General features: G+C 36.5%; 1 long non-coding RNA gene across 1 annotated transcript; it reads left to right on the forward strand.

The window, feature by feature from the left end:
• Positions 1 to 1,027: 1,027 nt before the first annotated feature.
• On the forward strand, positions 1,028 to 20,618 carry LOC145233998 (uncharacterized). The gene is made up of 6 exons (XR_013861234.1): positions 1,028 to 1,089; positions 2,720 to 2,852; positions 4,972 to 5,066; positions 17,947 to 18,006; positions 18,245 to 20,015; positions 20,307 to 20,618. It is a non-coding gene; the product is annotated as an uncharacterized LOC145233998 (long non-coding RNA).
• The last annotated feature ends 1,567 nt before the right edge of the window (positions 20,619 to 22,185 follow it).

Raw genomic sequence — 22,185 nt, forward strand, 5'->3', positions numbered from 1 at the left:
GGACTCGATTGGCAGTATATATGAAATCCAAGCGTCGCTACGGGCCGCACAACATTTATTCAACGAGACGCAGGTTGTAGGCTACACCCCTTTATTCAACGAGACGCAGGTATACACGGTCTATGGTAACAAAGGTATTGAGTTGAGTTGAGTTATTGCAAGTTTATCTCATAGAAAAACATCAAACACGTTAAATTAGCGGACGCAAATTGCACTGAGTTAGTTGAAATTAAAATGTATTAAAGGTGGGCAAAGAAAAATATGATAAAAAAATCCCAGAGTTACCTTGCAAATACCAAAGTTAATCTGAACAGCAACCGTTAGTTCGCCAATTTTGTACATGTTCAAAAATGTACAAACATCTTGAAACAGTCCTGAATAGTTGCATTTAGACAATTAAAAAAAAACAGCCGGAAATATATTCGAGGTAAAACAGAACACAGTGTTCAAATGCATCACATAAAACCAGATCGAGACAGAAAGAAGGCAATCTGTCAAGTTCAGAATTCGGGCTCCTACCCAATAGAAGTTCCGTTTCTTCGATTTTTCGCCGGTTCTGCCTCCTACCGAACCTCCAAACCGGTTTAAACCAGAATTGAAAATCGACGATTTTGATCCGATTTTTAAAAAAAACTTAAGCCCTTCAAAATCAGGACAAATCTTAGAAATAAGAACGGTATGGCAACCCTGGCTATGTCTTAGAAAAGTTCATGGGAATATTACAGTGTTAAGCCGGTTTTGACCGGTTTCTGCCTCCTACCGAACCTCCAAACCGGTTTAAACCGGTTTCTAAAATCGTAAATAAGGCTATGCAACCCTAAGTTGTTGCAAGTTAGCTATCTTGCAAGTGTTTTGTTTGTTTTCAAAACGGCCTTAAGACACCGTTGTTAAAAAAAATCAGGTTGTGGCAACTCAACTTAATCGACAACGGCGCCCCATACTTTTGGCGATAAAAAGTTTTAAAACCAACAATCGATAAAACAGAATAAGTTTTGAATCTGTGTGAAAATAGCAACTTTTTGGCAAGGTCAAATTTGATCATTCTAGTTTGGAACAGTCTGCGAAGACAATGGTCGAAAATAAATTGAGGTTGGTTTTATTGCATAATATTTTATAAATTAACAAAGAAAAACGTCAAAAATATCCACCAGATGATTTACACACATTACTGCAACTTAAATGCGCGTTTGACGTTGCCCAATTTAATTTAGTTTTTACAAATTTCAACTTTTCCGCCTAAAAGCGCACGTATTCAAAACTTCCACCAGGCTGTTATTGACTCAGTCTGAAATCATAGGTATACCAATTAGAAATTTAAAACCAGGCTACTATCCTACTTATGATAAGTTAAATTTACCCATCCATTGCAACTTTATGGATCTGAATTGTTGCCCTATAGCTAAATCACAGTTGCTTGACCACTGTCCACTTAATAAATTTAAGTAAACTTGAGTTCTACTCCAACGTAAAACAACTGATGATTGCAAACTGGAGTTGTATTTGTATAATTTACATTAAAATGAAAGAAACTATCAAAATTCATATTGAATACATAATAAAATATCCTTTCTGTTATCTAATCCTTAATGACAAGAATTTATTTTCCCTTAAATTTATTTTCTATAGTGTACTCAAATAAAAATGGTGAAAACTAGACTCTTCGAGAAATATCACTACACAAGATCAGATAATATTTAAACCCACAACAAGACTGGAAACACACTGAAATATTCCCTGTTATATTTATTTTTGCAAGCTCACCAAAGTTTTGACATCCATTAATATATTTTAGTTTATGTGCAAAACCTAAGACAAGTTTTACTCAAACAAGTCAAATAATGAGATTTTTTGTGACACAAGTAAAAGTCCTGTTATGTGGGGTGTAAAATGTCCATTTACCTGCATTTGTGTTTGGTCGTTCTTTATTAAAAAAATGTTTTGTTGTCGCTAAAAATAGGATAATGTCTACAATTGCTAGCCCATTGTCATACCAGGGGCTAAGCTAGTGCTTTGGGGACTAAACCTGGGGTAACATCTAAAACTGCGAGCCCACTGAGCCCACATCATGACAGGGGCTAAGTGAGGGCTTAGCGGACTCAATGAGGCCTAACTGAGCGCCTAAGCAAACACAATAAGGGCTTAAACAGAGGTTGAGCAAGCCAAAGGGCTATAATCGAGTTACACAGGCTAAATGGCCTTAGTTTAAGCAAAGCTGGCTAAGTAGGCTCGCAGTTTTATACAGCACTTCTAAAAACAGAAGTTTATTGGATATATCGAGTTTAAACCACTTCACAATAAACTCCATCTAATCTTGTTATGTATAGATGTCCCACAGGGTCCTTAAAATAAATATTATGAAAGAAAACACAATAAAAAAGACAAACTGTTCTTAATGCACTGCACTGCCATATAATGCAAGACCTGTTAACTACGGGGGTGCGAAGATGCACATTTATTAGAATTGTGTAATGTTAGGTACAGAAAATAAAACGGGGTTGTGTAAACTGGCTGATGACTGCAAGGGGTTGCTCACAATGAAAATATTAAACTTCTGTAGGCAATTTGCCCCCAAAAAATTACTGCAACAACGTTTTGTATTTAAGAAACTTCACGGTCTTTACGTTTTTTTAAGCCATTCGTGTAGTTTAATTTAAAATAGTGCAGTTATTATCTTTTCTTTTTTGATGAAACTTGATCGTTTGATATTGTATTGTATTAGGTCTGCGAGTGTGGTGCCTCAGCTGATGTGGACAGATCAAACAACAAACTGATACTGGGCTGTTACATGTGACAAGTACACTGCATCTGTGGACTCTCTGACCATCATGGATAAACTTACCAGCAACTGACAAGTAAGTTTTAGTGACACTTAAGAGTTGAGTTGATTTCGCTTGGTGAAAGAAAACATAGCAACACAGTTGCACTAAAATAATCACCCATGTGTAAAACACTGCATAATGATGCAACATTATGGAGCACAAATCAGTGGCGAAATGCCCTGCAGCTACTCCATATTATAAGGCATTATGTGACAGTAGCTTGCAAAAAGGTGCGGCGCATGTGGATAAAAAGCTTTGTTGCGGTGTGTTGTGTGCATGTTTGACAAGTCGTTGGGCGCCCACTTGCCGAAATCAGCAGGGAGGCAAAACTGTGAAAATAGAAAAGAGGTCCATTACAATCTTTCCTGTTTGACTTCTGTATTGGTATACATCAGAAACTAATGCAGACCCAACTGTATTGTTTAACATTTATTTTTTTCTCATTTTTTCTCCTTCTTTCCAGATGGGGACATGTTTTGATTTTACTTTGGCATGTACAATATAATCCCAACTGCCAACTGACATTCAGAACACATAAAAATGTGAAAATTGCCATTTTTATGTCATTAAGCCTTGTTTAGACTTGCTCTGGAGGAGCAAACGAAAATCGCTGAAATGAGCAACGCAATATGGGTTTTCCCCATGCGTTGTTTAAAAACAATAAGGATTTCATGTAGCTTGCTTTGCACATGCTCGAAATATACTGACCATTGGAAAGAGCGCGCAACAATTTCTGGGGCGGCAGCATAGCTATTTTATAATGGCTGCCACCCCGGCAATTGACGCCTATGCTACCACCCATCCCCTGTATTAGTATGTTACTTGTGTTTGTTGATTGCTTGGTAGACGATTTTGCACTATGGCAGTTATGTGGTTATTAACATCCCTATGACTTTAGAACAGTGGTTCTCAACCTTTCGTGGATTGTGGCCCCTTTCAAGTAACCCTGTAGGACCTGTGGCCCCCTTAAAAATTAAAATGGCAATCTCGTGTTGGAATTCCGTACTAATTTCGGCTTTAAACAGGTCGAATAGAGTAAACAAGAATCCATAATCGTGAAAAACCTTAATATAGACAAATAGTATGTGAAATAGTCAATTAAATTAGGGAATAAAGTTGAAAAGAAAATGGCTTTTAGTGGGTGTTTCTGGTGAATCTACACCCATGGCCCCCCTGGGCCACCTAATTTTGCAGTAATTTGGACATCCTATAGAAATGATTATTCATAGGGGCTAGTTGTTGTGTTTAACCTTGTAGCCCCTATTTCACCCTACTTGCTCCCTGAAATGGGTGAGTTTATTAAACAGTAATATGTAGGCTATTGAGTATATAAGCTATATATACTTTATTAAACAGTGTTGGAAATGGCTAAAATTATGGTAGGATGTAGAATATGCTAATTGTGGGTTTCGATTGATGTGTTTTACCTTGTAGCCCCAATATTTTCCCCACTAGCCCCCTAAAATGGGTTAATTTTCTAAACAACATTTGAATCAAATGAAATTTGGATAGCTTGTAGGATTTGCCATTTGTAATTGTGGCTTGTTGTGTTATACCCTATAGCTTTAACATTTACTTTACTAGACCCCCAAAATAAGTGAGTCTTTAAGAAGAACGTTAAATAGGACATACTCAAACAATATATTGGGTGAATCTGATTTGTATAGTTTGTACTCTACATAGTATTATTATTTAAGCCCAGTGCCATTCACTGTGTTTTACCTTACAACACCCGGCTTTCTCATAGTTATCTCTTGAAATGCATTATAATTTTCAACTTTGCATGTGTAGTAAATATAATAATGTTTTAAAATAGGTTATAGTGTGCTAAGCTACCATTCTAGTTCATGATGAAATCTGTACTGGCTAACTGACCTTAAATTTATTTTACTGCTTGGTGTGGAAACTAATATATTGCATCTGATCTTTAGCATAAACTATGTCAAAACTGGTTATATTGCTGTAGGTTAAAATCTAATCAATAAAATTTCACAGAAAAAAACAGTTCTTTAAATTATTTGCATTAGTAATAAATCTAAATCTCTCCTAACTGGTCATAAATTGATGCTGATTTTGGTAAATGTTAAATTGGTTGTATGCATGTAAAATATGCATATGTAAGAAAATTGACTATTACAAATGTGATTTTCAGCTTTCCCTCAAACTTTCATCACAGAAGAGATTCATCAAGTTTTATGAAGTTGGATCATCTCATGACTGCGATCGTCTCATGACTTCGATGGCAAGGTTTGTTTGAATTGTTTGTTTAAGTAATGCTCAAATAATAACTATATTAGTTTGATCAAGTTTAGTTACAAAGCTATGGTGTATGAACTAGCTGTTTTTTAAGTATAATATCGCCTCCGAATTCTGGGGTCAGTGGTATTATCAGGGCCTGGAAAAGTTTTGAAAAAGGCCAACTTTTGCAAAAGTCCTTAAAAAGTATGGAATTTGGCGACTGTTACCCTGAAAATGCCAGATAGAGATAGGAATTTCAAATCACGTAACGTTTGTATATTCCTTGCAAGTATGGTAAATTAGCTTTATCTATCAAACCCTTTTTACTAGTTTCACAATGGGAATTGCTCATTTTTTTGAAGAAGGTTATGGAAATTTGTTTTTTTCCTTGAAAGGTTTTGGAAAAGTCATGGAATATATGACTGAAAATTGTGCGGGAACCCTGTATTATATATTGTTTTTGTATGTTTTTTTTTGATATTTTTTAATGGTTTGTTCCTTCCATTTGGTCCAGCATGTGGATTTGAAATTCTGATTCTTGTTAGATATCTATCCATGAAATTGTTCTTGTAAATTTTGATTTCAGTTGACCCAGCAGTTCACGTTATTTAGACTAGAATCTTTCTAGTCCCTGATTTGATTTAAACGCTGTAGTGTCCATGATATATACTGTGTTCCTTAGTGGCAATGGAGTGATCAATTGGTTTATGATTTCGAATGGTCTCTGCTTCATGCATAAAAACATGTACCACCTGGCTTTAGTTTTATCAAACAGTCACTCTGCACTCAAAAAGGTGTGTTACATGGCAGACTGTATAGTATGGAGATTTAAAGCAAAATAGTGTTGTTAAGTAAGGAGTGCATGAAATAAACTAATGAAACGATACTTCTAAGTATATAAAGAATCTGAATAGAGCAGAATGTTGTTAACAAACAATTCATGAATGACATATCTTTGAAACTGGGTAAAGGTTATTGTCTGCTTTGCTAACACACAGCAAGTAGTAATGCTGCTTGATGCAACGTTATTGTGAAATACAAATAATTATGATATGTTGCAAGTGTTCTATCTTAAACATGCTTGAGTTTCATACTTTATCAGTTGGTGCATTGTGAAGTTTGTTAAATGATTTTCAGGGATGTTCAGAGTAGAATATGAATTTATCGTTTATTTTAAGTAATTGGAACCAATATAAATGTGTGCTCTGGTCATTGCAAAATGTGAACGCATGCGTTCCTTGATGGCAGTTAAATGGGTAAATTATTTAAACAATCTTAAATTGGATGAAGTTTGGATAGTTGTAAAAATTGGCAATTAGAGGTGGTTGTTATGTTTCACCGACATTAATCCCCACTAGCCCCCTAATAATGGTGATTTTTTTAATCTCTGAATTGAATGTGATTAGACACTTCTTAGATTATGCTATTTTGAGATGTTGGTTGTTTTGTTTTGAACTGCAGCTCCACCATTTACCTAATCAGCCTTCCAAAAGGAGAGATTTTTTATTGTCTGCTTTGCTAACACACAGCAAGTAGTAATGCTGCTTGATGCAACGTTTTTGTGAAATACAAATAATTATGATATGTTGCAAGTGTTCTATCTTAAACATGCTTAAGTTTCATACTTTATCAGTTGGTGCATTGTGAAGTTTGTTAGATGATTTTCAGGGATGTTCAGAGTAGAATATGAATTTTACCGTTTATATTGAGTAATTGGAACCAATATAAATATGCTATTTTGAGATGTTGATTGTTTTGTTTTGATCTGCAGCTCCACCATTTACCTAATCAGCCTTCCAAAAGGAGAGATTTTTTTGACCAAGGCTCGAATTCATTGAAATTTGGTTAATTTGTAGAAGATTCCATTTATAGCTGTTGATTGTTATGTTTCACCCTGTAGCCCAAACATTTGCCATGCAGGCCACCTAAAATAAGTGATTTTTTTAATGTCCGAATTATATAAAATTTGGTTAGCTTTGTCATTTATTGGTGTTGCTTGTTTTGTTTTACCCTATATTATCACTATTTACCACTTCTTTCATTTAAGATAGAACATAAGGTTGATTGAGATTTTGATAGTTTGTAGTTTGATATATGATTATTTAAGCACGCTACTGATTATATATTTTACCTCACAACACCTAACCTTCGCATGGTTATCTCTTAAAATGCTCTCGTTACAACTTTGCATGGGTGGGATGCAAATTAGGTGACATTAAAAATTTTTTTTCTGAATTAGTTAAAATTTGGACAGTTTGTGAATTAAGTCATGTCTATTGTTTCATTTTAACATGCAATCTGACAATATAACTTACTCCCTGCAAGTCACACTTTAATAATGTCCGAACTAAATATAATAAGAAATAGTGGTCAGTTTGTAATATATTGGTCACTGCGGTCACTGCAGTGGAGTTTAAGATCCAACAAATGTTACAAATAAACATGTCTAGTGTAGGACCTGTTTCTTGTTTTCTTTGCCTTAAATTTGTCCGCCCCCATTTGCCATCAATGTTAAAGGATTTGAGTAAAACTTTCACAGGTGGTAGATATAACCATGTGTATGTGTCATCTGGTGTTTTACAATGTAGCATGCCATATTATGGGTCCCCTTCCCTTTGAGTTTATTTTCTTTAATGCTGTTTTCTTCTACATGTTTGTTCAAGAAAGAGTGCTTTAAACTTATTCAAATTGATACACTTGTTTGTTAGTTATTTAAAGTTGATCCCACCAATGTTTGACCTTGTTTATTATTATACTTTTTGTTTTTGTCCCTATTTTTTTCTGTCTAACGCTGGTTTGCTAGACACCTTTGGTCTAGAAAGAGTGCTTTAATTTTTTTAAAGTTTGGGCAGATGTTAGTTATTAGTCCGAATTTGATCCTCCTGATGTTTGACCCAGAATGACCCAGTGGTTCACCCACAGGCCCCCAAATAGTGAAATTAAAACTGCTGTACTCACTAAAGTACATCATTTAGATGTTATATGCTTTGTTGTTTGGTGCAATGTAAGATATTTTTAAGAATTTTCTACCTTAAAAAAGATTTACCCTTTTTCACCCCTTAAACCCCAAATTGTTTGTTTCTGTCTTATGCTGGTTTGTTAAAAGCGTTTGGTGAAGAGAGAGTGCTTTAAATTTATTCAAATGGGCACAGATGTTAGTTAGTAATCCAGAATTGATCCTTCTGAAGTTTGACCCTGAATGACCCAGCATTTCACCCACAGGCCCCCAAAACGTAAATTTTTTTAAACGGCTGTACTGACTAAAGCAGTGGTTCCCAACCTTTTTTTGACGCGACCCAAATACCTACCAAAATTTTGTTTAGTGGTTTCTCGCGACCCATGGACATGCTATTTATGGGTCCCCTTCCTTGAAGGGGACACATCTTGATTTTACTCGATTTCTTTTTTTTTTTTTTCTTTTTTTTTCTTCTTTTTTTTTTTCTTCCCTGAAGTTTGTCCACCCCATTTTGCCCTGAAATGTTTGATGGATTTGGATGAAACTTTCACAGATGGTAGATATAGTTGTGTAGATGTGCCATCTGCTTCGTTTGTCATGATAACCCCAGTATTTACCCCGCTAGACCCCAAAATGTAAAATGTGGTTTGTGCGCACCACAAACGTTAGTTTTGTGTGATGTTATAAAGACAACTACATATGGTACTCATGTTTAAGGATTGCTTGGTGAACGTGTTTGCGGATAGCAGTCAAGGGGGTTGTTCACAGCCTTGTGACGTCATAAGTCATTAGGTTGTTTGTTAAAACGCCCCCTAGTGGTCAAAATTGAAACATTGGCCAATTTGGACAAAATTTTACAGGATTGTTGTTTGGGTCATCTTGTGACGTCATAAGTTATTACGGTTGTTGGTTAAAACGCCCCCTAGTGGTCGAAATTGAAACATTGGCCGATTTGGACAAAATTTTACAGGATTGTTGTTTGGGTCATTGCAGTTTCATATTTTCAACATTAGGGTGAAGAACCCCATCAGTTACCCCACTAGCCCCCTAAAATGGGTGAATATTTAAACAGGGTCGGAATTGGCTGAAATTTGGATAGCTTGTATAATTTGCCATTTACAATTGATGATTGTTGTGTTAAAACCTGTAGCCCCAGCATTTACCCCACTAGCCCCCTAAAATGGGTGAATTTTTAAACAGGGTTGGATTTGGCTGAAATTTGGATAGCTTGTACAATTTGCCATTTACAAATGATGATTGTTGTGTTAAACCCTGTAGCCCCATCAGTTACCCCACTAGCCCCCTAAAAAGGATAAATTTTTTAAACAGGGTCGGAATTGGCTGAAATTTGGATAGCTTGTACAATTTGCCATTTACAAATGACGATTGTTGTGTTAAACCCTGTAGCCCCAATAGTCACCCTGCTAGCCCCCTAAAATGGGTGAGTTTTTAAACAGTGGGCAATTGTTGGAAATGTTATGCCATTTATAGGTATCGATTGTTGTGTTTTACTTCTTTGTTTTAAACTAGACAAACTTTAAACAATGCTTGAATTGAGTCGATTTGTATAGTTTGAACTTTGCATAGCATGACTATTTAATCCTAGTACCAATCACAGTGTTTTACTTTACAACACCAAAGTTTCTTATGGTTATCTCTTGAAATGCAGTGTTTACAACTTTGCATGTGTGGGGACCCATGAGTTTCTGCCTGCAGAAACAACTAACGTTTTAAAAGACGGTGGCAAATATGGGACCCAATATAAAATAAGTGAAGGAATTATATTTATGTTTTAAAATAGATCATAGTGTATGTGCAAGGGCAATATGTGCTAAGCCACCCTTCTAGTTTAGTTGAATTTTTGTCTGTAAATTCGGAAAGCTTTTTAAAAATTACTACGCAAGTGTAGCAAATCAATAACCTTATAACTAACAAATAGTGTTGTTGTTTTCGACCAAACATTTTCATTTAACCAGGACTTAGTGCTGAATGGAAATACATAAAAATAACGCTACAAGGTGAAATCAGAAAGTAGATGTTCTTATTGTCACTAAAACAAGCGACCCAAAAGAATGTTCAGGCGACCCAACTTTGGGTCGCAACCCATAGGTTGGGAAACAGCTGTACTGACTAAAGTACATCATTTGAGTGTTTTGTGATTTGTTGGTTGATGCAATGTAAGCTTTTCTAAAGAATTTTGTACCTTTTTATTGGGTTCACCCATTTTTACCCCTTAAACCCCAAAATAATAAGTTTTAGGCCAGAAATACAAGCCCTAATGTGCTGAAATGTTAAACAATTGTTTGCAGTAGGTTATTTGTTTAGTATTTAACAATTTGCCTTAATCGGCCAAATAGTTACTTTTACAACCCATAATATGTGTACACTTGCAGTCAGATAGAAGTCTCAAATCTCAAGGTTGTAATTTACTGGTTTATGATTAAGGCAGGTGAATGCAGAGCGGGAGTGCTCAGCTTGACATCCGGACAGGCATTTTACAAGACAGTTGTTTTGGTGATTAGAAATCAGCTGTTTTGGTGATTAGAAATCAGCTGTTTTTGTGCAGCGATGCTTTGTCGTTTTATTAGGTTATCACGCACATTTTGAGTTTTGGAAAATTATGTTCAAAAATGACAATATCAAGGTCAAAGCATGAGATTAAATTGAAAGTATTTTTCCCATTCTTATTTACTGTTTTTTATGGGTCCCCTTCCCTGAAGGGGACGCATCTTGATTTCACTCAGTTTTTTTTTTTCTTTTTTCTCCGGTGAAATTTGTCCATGCACTTTTGGCATGAAATCTTTGGTGGATTTGGATGAAAATTTCACAGATGGTAGATATAGTTATGTAGATGTGCCATCTGCTTCGTTTGACTTGATAACCCCAGTACTTACCCCGCTAGCCCCAAAAGTGTAAAACGTTTTTGTATGTTGCTGCGCACCACAAACGAAAGATTCTGTGGTGTAATGGTATAATAAAGGCAACAGAACATTTGGTACTTGTGCTTGTGCATTGCTTGGTGAACGTTTTTGCACATGCCAGTTGTAGGGGTGTTAACAGCCTTGTGACGTCAGAAGCGTTAACGAATGTTGCTAATAACACCTCTAGTGGTCAGAATTTTAAACATCGGCCGATTGGGATAAAATTTTACATTAATGTTGATTGGGTCATTGTGGTTTCATATTTTTTAATTTTGGGTGTTGAACCCCATCAGTTGCCCCACTAACCCGCTAAAATGGGGGAATTTTTTCAAACAAGTACAGAATTAACTGAAATTCGGACAACTTGTAGAATTTGTCACTTTTAGGTGCCAATTGCTGTGTTTTACCGTGTAGACCCAATATTCACCCTCTGGCCCCCTAAAATGGGCGAGTTGTTTAAAGAATGTTGGAATTGGCTGAATTTTGTAAAGCTTGTAGAATGTACAATTTTAAGATGTCAGTTGTTGTGTTTTACCTTGTAGCCCCACCATATAACCCATTAACCCCTAAAATTGGTAAATTTTTTAAACAATGTTGAAATTGGATGCAATTTGGATAATTAGTAGATTATGTCATTTTTAGATGTCGATTGTTAAGTTTCATCTGTTAGCTTAAACATTTACCCAACAAGCCCCCTAAAATGGGTGAGTTTTTAAACAGTGTCGGAATTGAATGAAATTTGGACAGCTTGCAGAATTTGTTATTTATTGCTGTTGTGTTTTGCTTTATTTTGCCACTATATACCCCTTTCTTTCCTAAAAATAGAACAATAAATAGGACAATGTGTGAATTGAATCAGATTTGCATAATTTAAACAGTTAGTAGCATGATTATTTAGGACAGTGGTTCTTAACCGGTGGGAAATTTCCCACTAGTGGGAAATTTGATGTTTTCAGAGGGAAATTAGGTAAGTCAGGTCACCAAACTCGGGCCCAAGGGTCGAACCCGGCTTTGAATTAATCGTTGAAAGTTACTTTCCTAACATTTTTCCGCAACAACATGTTAGATTAATTTCAGCAAGGCTTACAAGACACATACAAATCCAAAGTCCGTTTGTTACATCACAGACAAGACTAAAAGTATCAATGACTTTGCTATTGTGCACGAATGAAAGCCTTTCCTTTGTTGATTGTGATGCAATAAATGACTATTGCAAGCAGAGGAAACTCTTTAATATATTCAAAAAACTTTAATCTCTCACAGAAGCACTGTTTAAACTGAACAAGATTGCAGTATACCTTTGGAGTTTCAGACCAAATCGCTTCACGAAATTATTTCGATTAAAAAATAATTTGTTTGTTAACATAGGGCACAAAACATCAGTATAAAAAAAAAACAGAGGGGGAAATTCGAAGTTGGTGGTTGACTTTAGTGGGAAACCACACCAAAAAGGTTAAGAACCACTGATTTAGGACAAGATGTGACCACATTGTTTTGTTAAAACTCCAAACTGACTGTTGGTTATCTCTTGAAATGCTTTGTTTTTGACTTTGCATGTGTGGGGGACCCATGAGTTTCTGCCTGCAGAAACAGCTAAGGTTATAAAAGACGGTGGCTAATATGGGACCCAATATAAAATATGTGTAGGGAATATATCAACGTTTCAAAATAGGTTATAGTGTATGTGCAATGGCAATATGTGCTGAGCTACCTTCTAGTTTTTTTTTGTAATTATATGACAATAATGATGCAAAAAGAATACAAAGTTGGTGTAATGCCTTCTGAAAGTTTTTCCTTAAGAATCTAAAAACAACCGGAATATTTGTTTACTGTAAATCCGCACAAACAGACATGTGTGGGGACCTATTCGTATTTGCTTGCAAAAACAATCATATGTGTAGATCAAATGATGTGTATGGTAAATTGGTAAAAAGGATATAAAACATATTTAAAATGGAAGTATATTAGAAATCCACCTTTTCTAGTTTTTACTCATTTAGTGATTTTGGTTGGATTCAACACTTTTTTTATCCCCAAATATTCATTTTTAGACTTAACAGTTATTTGGGTCAGTTAGATTTAGCTTGATAAGCCCAGTGGTCAACTTTGCAGTTTTTGTCGAAGTGCCATTTTGCCTTACCAGACAATCATTGCTTCATGTATGATCATGTGTGTCATGAGGCAAAGTTAGTCATATGATTGTATCACAATGTGAAGGGTTGTGGCTGAACTTCCAAAAGCATATAATGCCTGACTAGTGTTGGTTCGATTCTTGGGTGTTCGACATACCACTGCTAAAGTGTGGTCTGATTAGAAACAATGTAAGCTATTAATTCACATTTAAAGTAGGGGTCAGTGTATGTTCATGGGACATGTGCTAATCAACCCTTTGATTAAGTAAAGGACTTGCACAAAGTCTTTTTGGTGGCTTTTCCATTTCTGGTGTTCAGAATTGGTTTGTATAAATTTGGCATCAGTGTTTTTGAGTATTTGTAAATAAGAATCTTTATCCCAAAGTTAAGAAGAATGTATTTGTGTTACGAAACAAGTTCTGTTGTAGCCTCACGCATTTTAAGAAGTTTGACTCAACGGATCCTGAAGTTTCAAACTTTGTTGGTTAGTGCATTGTAAAAAAAATTAAATGATTTTGTAGCTTTTAGTTAGGTTCACCCATTTTACTGGTAACCCCTAAACATTCGTTTTTAGCTTTACTAGTCCTTTAGGTCAGAAGTACAACCGTAAATGATCTAAAAAAAATTCTTGTGGGTAATTTAAAGTTTTAGCCTGAACTGACCTTACTAGCTCTGTTTTAAAGTGTCATTTACCATTAGACACTGAATTCTCATGGGAAGTAAACAAGCCACATTTAGATTTTTTGTAAAAACTTTTAAAACCAAACCACTTCACTACAGATAACGGAGCATTATACCGGAACGAAATAAATAATTTTTGGCTCAAATACCAGAATGAAAAACCAAAATAAAAAATATTCAAAATACAATATTGGAACTAAATACCGTTATAATAAAAATTAAAGCTTCTTCAATTTACATCCGTTTGACTATGATTGGCAAATGTTATGTGACGCAACAACAACGACATTAATTCTTGTGTGTTGCATCTTTCTTTTTCTTTTACTAGTTGTAAAGACCACAAAAATGTCTTCTTTTGTTAAGACTGATATACTGAAAAAAAATTATTTCGATCAGACCGGAAAGAAATGAAAATATTGATCCAGAAAATATCAACGTTTTTTTGGTTTCGTTCCGTTCAGGTACGAAGCACTGATATAAATCTATCCCTTACCCCCCCTATTCACTTAAAATGAGATTTAAAAAAAAACTTTGTCTATTTAATCCCATTTCAAAATAGTAACGGTGTATGTCAATGGGTACATGTGCTAAGCAACCCTTCTAGTTTTGACAGTAGACCTACACAAGCCTTTGGATGGCGTTTTCCGTTGCTAGTGTTCAGAGTTTTTTTTTCCAGTGTTTGTAAAGGAGAATCTTTATCCCTAAGGTTAATCAGAATGTATTTGTTTTACGAAACAAATTTGCATTGTAGCCTTACATGTTTTAAGAGACTATTGCAACAGTGGTTTTTAACCTGGTTTAACCTTTAGGCTGACTGTGGACAACTAGATGATTATGGATCCCCTTCCTTGAAGGGGACACATATTGTTTTGTCTGTATTTTTCTTTCTTTTTTCTGTCTAACACTGGTTTGTGATACACATTTGGTCAAGCAAGAGTGCTTCAAAATTATTTAAATTTACACAGATGTTAGTTATTTATCCATATCTGATCCTCCTGAAGTTTGACCCTGAATAACCCAAGGGTTCACCCACAGGCCCCCAAAACGTATTTAAAAAAAAACCGCTAAACTTACCAAAGTACCAGATCTAGGAGTTTCATGCTTTGCTGTTTGGTGCAATGTAAGGTATACTAAAGAATTTTGTAACTTTCCATTGGATTCACTCATTTTTCACCCTTTAAACCTTTTTGCGCTCGTACCCTTTGAGCTTTCATAAAATTTTCTTGCACCCCCTGTCTAAAATGGCCGACAGAAGTAAATAAAATTGTAACAATTAAACTCAGTGTATTTATAATTTGGGTGTTGAATGGATGCATGAAAACAGTATTGTAAGTAGTACAAAATTAACCCGTTCTGGATACTGTATATAATAAAGTAACTTGTTACGCATTCTTCACAAATATGCCTAAATAGCATATAATTTCACCCTGCATGTCGTACCCCCTGCTTTGATGCTTTGTACCCCTGCTTTAAACCCAGAAATAATCGGTTTTAGTTTTAGGCCAGAAATACAAGCCCTATGGTGCAGAAATATTTAAAAAATTTAACAATTGTTTAAGCAGGGTATGCGTTTAGTATTTAAATTTTGACAGTTACCTTTGCAACTCATAACATCTGTTCGCTATCAGTCAGATATAAGTCCCAAGGAAGGAATTCACTGGTTTACGATTAAGGCGGCAGAGCGGGAGTGCTCAGTTTGACGACAACAGACGTCTTACGAGACAGTCGTTTGGGTGATTAGAAATCAGCTGTTTTTTTGTGCAGCATGCGCACGCGCATTTTCAGTTTTGGCGAAGGTTTTACACCTATGACGTAATTTAAACTCAATAAACGTACTTCGGTTTCGTTAAGGTCAGGCAAAATGATCAACATAAATATGAAAAAATAAACTTAACTTTTTCAAACGCCGCAATAAATGGTCTTTAAATTCTCATTTTTAGCTCGCAAAACCATGGGTCACTAAAGGTCAACCTGTAGGCATTACAACACAGTTAAGAATTTTTTGTCATAGTGTATCTTTTTTATTTTTGACAAATCAATTCAAGAATCAGTACTTAAGTCGTCATGTATAAATTAGGTTAAACCAGGGGTGCACAACCTTTTTGCTAGGACAGTCACATCGCAGATCTTTATTTCACCAACGGCCGCCATTTGCCTTCTTGTTTTTGTTACAATATTACTGATGTAAAAAAATTGGTTTATATCATATATATGTACCATCTTATGGCACCTAAAAGCCCAGATTAGCCTGGTGCACAGATTAAGCTGCACATGGTATGAAGATCAGTCTTACATGTTTATGATGTCATAATCTATATTGTGATGTTTGAAGTACCTGTTTTGTTCGCATTGTTTACAAACAATAGGCTTACAAAAAGTCTGATGCATATGTCTACTGGGCTGGTAATACTCTTTTCGTATTACAAAAACTGTTTAGAGCAGTTTAAAAATCAAAATATTTAGCAAAGAAGTTTTATTTACGTCACGGCCACACAAACTCGTCTCTCCGGCCGCAGGTTGCGCACTGCTGGGCTAAACGGTATTGTTGAACACTAAGGACTGCATGCTGTTAAATACAGTGTCAAAGGGTCATTAAACGGTTGTTTTTGCGAAACAAAGTTAGGTGAAAAACAAATTGTTATGTATACCTTTGTAGCAAACACCTTTTTTTATATAGTATCTAATATAACAGATAAGGCTTTCTGGGAAAATTTGTGTTTAAAAACTGAACTTGAACCACAATATCAAGGTCAAAGCAAGAGATTAAATTGAAAGTTTTTTCCCCTTTTTTTCACCGATTTTTTTGTAATTATATGACAATAATGATGCAAAAAGAATACGGACAAAAACTTTTAAATTTAAGTTAATGCATTGTGAAAAATTTGTCCTTAAGAATCTAAAAATAACCGCAACATTTGTTCACCGCAAATCCGCATAAACACGTGTGTGGGACCCATTCGTTTTTGCTTGCAAAAACAATCATATATGTAGATAAAATTCTGTATAGTATAGTAAATTGGTAAATATTGTATAGAATATATACAATAGTGTATCGGAAAGCCACTTTTCTAGTTCTAGTCTAATTTGTAAAAAAATGAGATGCTCTATTTTCAGTCCTAATCTAATTCAAAAAACTGAAAAAAATCTAGTTGTCTAAGTCTGCCTTTAGGGTATGGCATTTCTTTTAGTTGGAAAAGGTAAATTACAAGTTTTTGTCGAATACCACAGTGTAGATGATTGTAGCTGTTTGTACTGTAATGGTTAATAGCCACTGGTTTGGCAGTGTTTGGATTTTTTTCTTGGTCTGGCAGTGTTTGGAATGTGCACTGACTGTTTTGTTATTGAAATTAGATCATCATTATAACACATTATCATAATAGCATTTTAAAAGCAGTTTTTAGATGACTTTTTTCTGCAACTGGTGTTGTATGGAATGGTTGAAGTATGCAGATTTAGTGATTAACTGATTGTGGCATATTTGTAAGCTTGTCTGTATGTTACGCATCAGCATAAACAAATTTAATGTTAAAGATGCCTATATTTTAGCTGGAAAATTGCACAATGTGCATACTTTGGTTTGGAAAAGTGTGGGTCTTTAGACAATAATGTTCTTTGGAACTTTAGCATGACCCAAATATGTGAAGCTGTGTTGGTAATTAAGTTAAACTTAGCAGACCCTGTGTTTAATTTATTGCCTAACGAAACTCATTAATTGTATTTGCCTATGTGGCTACATTTTCTATACTGATTGATATATATGTCATTGTTGCAAATACCAATAGACAATAAATGTTGGGGCAAAAAATTACCAGCTTATTTGATGAAACAGAAGTTTTTTGAAAAATATGTGTCTTAAATTTATTCATTCGAGAAAACATTGCCCTGTTGATGTTAATAATCAACCTCCCCCAAACAGTTAAATCTCAACAGACAGAACAAATTTTGTTTTTCAGCACCAATCATTTTGAGTAACTATAATTTAGTTCATTCCCCCAATGTACTATTTTATGAACTTGCTTGATTTGTTGTTTGTTTTTAAATATGAGTATAATAATTTTGGAGCAGTTAAGGCTCATTTAAAAACAGTTCATTACCTTAAATGACTACGAAAGTGACATTTTTTCGGTGTTTTGATCATTTTGTGGTAGATCTTTTAATTATATGTTGAAGATTTAGGTGTTTATGAATGTTACTTTTAGATTTCATCACATGAGGATTCATCTCCTGTTCCTGATTTAACCACCAGACTACATGGCAAGGTTTGTAAGATTTTGTTACTGTGGTTATATACAGCATAATAGATTTGTGTTACAAAAAAGTTGCAACTGATTCTGTTAAAAACTGCATTAAACAGGATTGTTTTTTGTTTTTAGAGTTTAAAAAAAACTAAAATTAGTTAATGCACTTTTTTAATAAACTGAAATTTTTTTGCTTCGTTTTATTTATAAATCTACAATTTGTTTCAAGCTTTAACTTGCTTCTCTTTTTTTCTTACAGAACTCACAGAGAAGACCTTCTGACACTCAGTTTCATTTCAACAGTGTCTTGTCGAGCGATTCTGTTTTTTTTTGGTAATCTCTATGTAGTAGTCTCCAATAATTGCATAGTGAGGCTGAGAATGTCTGCTCTTCCGCCTGCTTGTGTAATGGTGGTTGGGATTTGCTTGGCTGATGTTGATGGTTGTGGCTGGTTTGCCTCAATCATGCATCGAGTATGGCTGTCTGAATTGTTGGAGTTTGTGTTTCGATGCCAGACAGGCGACTGGGTGGTGGGATAGCAACTGGTTCGCAACGGGGATCGGGCTGTTCCCGTTTTAAACCGGTGTGTGTATGGGCTGCTCACGCGGCTGTACACTGCAGTTATTTGTTCCTGCTCATCGGTAGGGGTACTTAGCTAGTAGGAGTGCTTACCTCGCTAGTACATGTATTTACTGTTCGGACCCTGTTTACTGGTATAGGTGGGCAGCTGCCTGTGGGCTGTGCACCGCCGCTAGACATCTCCCCCTCTAATTGACGGCACAGTATTGTTGTGATTCGGGTTTGATGTCAGTATTGATGCTTCTCAGTTAAGGCCTTGTCAAAGATGTTTGTCTGCGGGCTTCTCTTTCTCGGCTGGCGCTGGTCTGTGGCACTTCTTTACTGGCTGACTGGAGGATGTATGTTTTGTTGCGGTCTGTGTTGCCTGCTGTCATTAGTGTTGTAGGGCAGAGCTTGGCTGAATATTTTAGGCTAGAGCGATGACCCTGCAGCATTTAGTGATGATTGCATGGTTCGCCAAGTCTGTTGGTATGGTGCTAGTCTGGAGCGGCTCAGGGAAGGTTACCCAAATGAGTGGCTTTGTCACAGTTGGAGCTGGAACTGGGTTATATCCTTGCTAGCTGACTGTTGTAAGAATCAATTAGGCTTTTTTTGTCTGGTGTCAGTCTGGAGCTTCTTGGCAGATGTTGTCTGAGACCCTAACCCGGTCACTTTTTAAGATGGCTGATGCTGGTTGCAAAGGACTGTCTGTCTGTTGTATGTCATGTTATTTTCGGTCTGGTATGCCGGATGTTGGCTGGGGGCAGGCTGGTGGAGGGAAGCTGAAAGACTGGTTCCACTGTCAACCGTAAGGGGTGGGTCCACGTTCGGCCAACTGAAGCGGGGCTGTCATCTGGTTCTCGGATGGCATTGAATTGGTTATGTCATGTGTCTTTGCTGTCCTCTATTAGGCTAACTGTATATGTGGATTCAGCTTAGGCAGATTAAGATAAAACTTTCTTTAATTCTAATATAGATACGGTGTTGCATTTCAGGTGTGTTTATTCTGCCAAAGTTTGTTTTGTGAATTTGTTGATATAGTGGTGTTGTATGACTACGTTGGTATATGTGCCTGTGGTGTTGCAGTGGTTTATATGTTTGTGTTATATATTAAAGCTACATTATAACAATTATTTAAGTGACATGTCGTATGCCGCCTGAGACCTGACTGGCATGCCTGTCTACAGCCTGTGTTGTATTGTTGAGATTGGGTTTGATATGTCTAATTCAAGCTTGGAACATCTTGGTCAATGTTGTTTGAATGCAATTTCAGCAGACTGAGACCAGGTTGCCTTTGCTTAAAGTAGGCATTGAATTGTTGTTAATATCGAGTCTGTGCGCTTGGTGCTTTGGCCGATGTTGGCTGGATCAAGCAGCCAACTGAAGCTGGGCTGTCTGCTGTAGACATTACACTGTTGGGTGGGACTGATGTTTGGATGAAGTCTTCCATGCCAAAGCATCACCTGTAACAAGTAAGTTGTAGAAATATATTACATATTTTTTTTCTTGCAACTGGAGTGTATGTGTCATTGAAATGTTTGGTATAACAAACCCATAACCTATATGTTTTGTGTTCTATTTTTAAGTAGGAATAATTTTTAAATCATTTTTGGTTAAGCATTTAAATTACAAAAGATATTTTGAAATAAATGATATAAATAGTCAATAAATTTTTGCTTCAAATACTTAAGTTTAAATTTTTGCTTCAAATATAAAATTAACTACATATGTAATACTAATAAGTTGTAATTTTTGTTTTGCAGACTCGTTGCAAGGTGGACAACCTACTCCTTCCAATTTTATTGTTGTGTTGTGTTTATTGTTTTTCGTTTCGCAACGCTTGGTGTCATTAGGTAGCTGACTTAAATTCTGAATCAGGCAGGTTTACAATCAGGAGTTTCCCCTCCCCACATAGATTAAGCAGTGCTTCACCCCCCCTTTCCGGGTGTTCTCTGCATCCTATACCTACTTTAACTTAGATTAAGCAGTGCTTCACCCCCCTTTCCGGGTGTTCTCTGCATCCTATACCTACTTTAACTTAGATTAAGCAGTGCTTCACCCCCCTTTCCGGGTGTTCCCTGCATTCTATACCTACTTTAACTTAGATTAAGCAGTGCTTCACCCCCCTTTCCGGGTGTTCTCTGCATCCTATACCTACTTTAACTTAGATTAAGCAGTGCTTCACCCCCCTTTCCGGGTGTTCCCTGCATTCTATACCTACTTTAACTTAGATTAAGCAGTGCTTCACCCCACTTTTCCGGGCGTTCTCTGCATCCTATACCTACTTTAACTTAGATTAAGCAGTGTTTCACCCCCCTTTCCGGGTGTTCTCTGCATCCTATACCTACTTTAACTTAGATTAAGCAGTGTTTCACCCCCCTTTCCGGGTGTTCTCTGCATCCTACACCTACTTTAACTTAGATTAGGCAGTGCTTCACCCCCTTTCCGGGTGTTCTTTGCATCCTATACTTACTTTAACTTAGATTAAGCAGTGCTTCACCCCACTTTCCGGGTGTTCTCTGCATCCTATACCTACTTTAACTTAGATTAAGCAGTGCTTCACCCCCCCTACCTACTTTAACTTAGATTAAGCAGTGCTTCACCCCCCCTTTCCGGGTGTTCTCTGCATCCTATACCTACTTTAACTTAGATTAAGCAGTGTTTCCCCCCCTTTCCGGGTGTTCTCTGCATCCTATACCTACTTTAACTTAGATTAGGCAGTGCTTCACCCCCTTTCCGGGTGTTCTCTGCATCCTATACCTACTTTAACTTAGATTAAGCAGTGCTTCAACCCCCTACCTACTTTAACTTAGATTAAGCAGTGCTTCACCCCCCTTTCCGGGTGTTCCCTGCATCCTATACTTACTTTAACTTAGATTAAGCAGTGCTTCACCCACATCCCAGGGTGTTCTCTGCATCCTACACCTACTTTAACTTAGATTAAGCAGTGCCTTTTTCAATTTCTTCCCCCCACAAAACGCATGTAAGGCGATGGCTCACTCCATTTTTGGTGGTAAGTCATTGTTTTGCAGCAAACTGTGGCAGCCTGATAACGCGTACTGCTCCTTCCATTGCAACCATGTTTTGTCAAGAGTAAATTTTGTTTGATACAAAGTACGGTCAATCACACAAAAAAAGGGCTGCCCACCATTTTAAGTTGTAAGGGGGTCGGCCAAAGACAGGGCTCTTACACTAGTTAAGTTGTAAGGGGGGTCACCCAAAGAACGGGCTCTTACACTAGTTAAGTTGTAAGGGGGTCGGCCAAAGACAGGGCTCTTACACTAGTTAAGTTGTAAGGGGGGTCACCCAAAGAACGGGCTCTTACACTAGTTAAGTTGTAAGGGAGTCGCCCAAAGACAGGGCTGAACACCTGGAAACGTGGGTGAAGCACTGCTTAATCTAAGTTAAAGTAGGTATAGGATGCATAGGACACCCGGAAAGGGGGGTGAAGCACTGCTTAATCTAAGTTAAAGTAGGTATAGGATGCAGTGAACACCCGGAAAGGGGGGTGAAGCACTGCTTAATCTAAGTTAAAGTAAGTATAGGATGCAGGGAACACCCGGAAAGGGGGGTGAAGCACTGCTTAATCTAAGTTAAAGTAAGTATAGGATGCAGAGAACGCCCGGAAAGGTGGATGAAGCA

The sequence above is a fragment of the Phallusia mammillata genome, chromosome 6, assembly GCF_965637545.1.
Source record: "Phallusia mammillata chromosome 6, kaPhaMamm4.hap1.1, whole genome shotgun sequence".
Taxonomy (NCBI): domain Eukaryota; kingdom Metazoa; phylum Chordata; class Ascidiacea; order Phlebobranchia; family Ascidiidae; genus Phallusia; species Phallusia mammillata.